Source organism: Mus pahari, chromosome 23 (genome assembly GCF_900095145.1).
Source record: "Mus pahari chromosome 23, PAHARI_EIJ_v1.1, whole genome shotgun sequence".
Lineage (NCBI taxonomy): Eukaryota > Metazoa > Chordata > Mammalia > Rodentia > Muridae > Mus > Mus pahari.
Genome location: NC_034612.1, coordinates 39883861 through 39886140, shown reverse-complemented (window position 1 = coordinate 39886140; position 2280 = coordinate 39883861). Strand labels below are relative to the sequence as shown.

General features: G+C 47.0%; 1 protein-coding gene across 1 annotated transcript in view; it reads right to left on the bottom strand.

The window, feature by feature from the left end:
- The window catches only part of B3glct (beta 3-glucosyltransferase), an 88766-nt gene that overhangs the window by 24454 nt on the left and 62032 nt on the right, over positions 1 to 2280 (bottom strand). The window lies entirely within an intron of this gene.

Sequence of the window (2280 nt, the reverse complement as noted above, 5' to 3'; positions counted from 1 at the left end):
GTACCCCGGCTCAGCCTTGCACCCGTACCCCGGCTCGGCCTTGCACCTGTCCCCCGCCTCGGCTTTGCACCTGTCCCCCGGCTCGGCCTTGCACCCGTCCCCTGGCTCAGCAGTTGCAGACCAAGAGCCATACTAACAAGTCCCTTAAGCTCTCTGGACTCCCCTGGTCATTTAGAGATCAGGACTAACAGTCACCAGAAGGCTGCTGTCACTGCTAACTTACTAAACACATGGCAGGTAACTAACAAATGTGAGTTGCTGTCTAGTCGTGTTCTCAACTAGTAGAGATTTTGACAGAGGGAGAAGAACAGAAGGTAACTTCATGCAAGCAGGAGATGTCTGCTTCTCTGGGTCTGGCCACACGTGGTGCTGGAAGTCATACATGACTCCTTACTGTTTACTTGAGTTTAAGCCATGGATATTCTGCCCTCTGCTTCAAACCCTGGGTGGGAGGAAGCCCACACAGGTTGAAGGAGGCACAGAGGGATTTGATGACAATGTACACCTTCAGCTTCTCCCTGGGGCAGCTCTGACCCCACCTAATGGTTATACTTTTTGTCAACCTCACACCAACTACAGTCACTTGGGAAGACGGCCTCTCAATTGAGGGTTTGCTTCCATCAGCCTGGCCTGTGGGACACTCTCTCCATTAAAGATTGATGTAGGAGGACTTAGCCCACTGTGGGCGGCATCACTCCTTGGCAAGTGGCCCTGGTTTGTATTAAAAAGCTGGCTGAGAAAGCCATGGAGAGTAAGCCAGTAAGCAGTGTTCCTTCACGGTCTCTGCCTCAGTTCCTGCCTCCAGTGCTTGTCCTGATTTCCTTCCGTGGTAGACTGTGATGGGGATAGAGAAGCCAAACAAACCCTTCTCTCCCCCACCTTCCTTTGGTCAGTTTGTCACAGCAACAATGAGCAAACTAGAAGACCCCTTCTTATACAACTATAATAAGCGTCACAGTTACACCACCACTTAAGAGTTTGGGGTTGGTTCATAGTGATGTGTACTTGTTACTCAAGATACCAAGAGCATTGCAAAGCAAATAGGTTTCAGGTCTGAAAAGACTGGTAGCCCATTGGGAACTGCAAGTATTATAAGTCCCCTCTATTGTCACACTACAAGGTGTGTGTGTGCAGTGTATGTGTGTAGTGTATGTGTGTGCAGTACATACATTCAGTGTGTGTGCAAGCAGTATATGTATGTGCAGTGTGTAAGTGTGAGTGTGTACATGTGTGCAGTATACATGTGTGCAGTGTGTATATGCTATACATGTGTGTAGTGTATGTGTGCAGTATGTCTATGCAGTGTATGTGTAGGTGTATAAAGTGTGTGTGTGTGTGTGTGTGTGTGTGTGCAGTGTGTGCGGTTTGTGCATGCAGTGTGTGTATGTGCACAGTTTGTGTATGCAATGTATGTGTATAAGTGTGTGTGTGTGCAGTGTGTGCACAGTGTGTATATGCAATATATGTGTGTGCAGTATGTGTATGTGATGTGTGTATGTGTGTGCAGTGTGTGCACAGTTTGTGTATGCAGTGTATGTGTACACTATATGTGTGTGCAGTGTGTATGTGTGAGTGTTCTGTGGGTATGCAATATGTGTGTGTGCAGTATGTGTATATGGTGTGTGTATGTGTGTGCAGTGTGTATGTGTGTATGTGTATGTATGTGTATGTGTGTATGTGTATGTGTAATGTGTACATGTATAGTTTGTATACAGTTTGTGTGTACCTTTTAACAGTATACACAACCTTTTCCATAACTGACTTGAGAATAACACACACTGTGTGAGGTTATAGAATACATTGCCTTAATGAGATTAAAAAAAAAAACCCAAAGGTCAACGATCTAGTAAGTTTCAGAGCCTTCAGGGTCGTAGTGGGAGCCAACCATAGATCTGCCATGAAGACTTAGTGTCTGCACCATGAGAATCTGAACTGTGCCAGAAAATCAAAAGCGAGGTCACCTGCTGAGAGTGGTAGGGGCAGGCGCATGGGCAGGCCTTGTACCTTTCTAAGAAGTGGAACCAAATTCCTATCGCCTCAGGCCACTCCTTAATGGACCTGGGCAGAGCTTCCCTTCCCTGGCTTCCTGCTCTGTAAAGGCCGAAGCTAAGTGGTTAAGAGGGTTAACTGCAGTCTTGCTTTGGATTTCCAGACTATCTGGTGACCTGCAAGTAAGGCCCGAGTGTGAGGTTTAGTTTACTTCCTTACTCTTTATAAAGGATGTGGTTGTGAGCAGCCGAGGAAGAGCTCTGTTAGTGTGACGCTGGAGCTGGGGGGGGG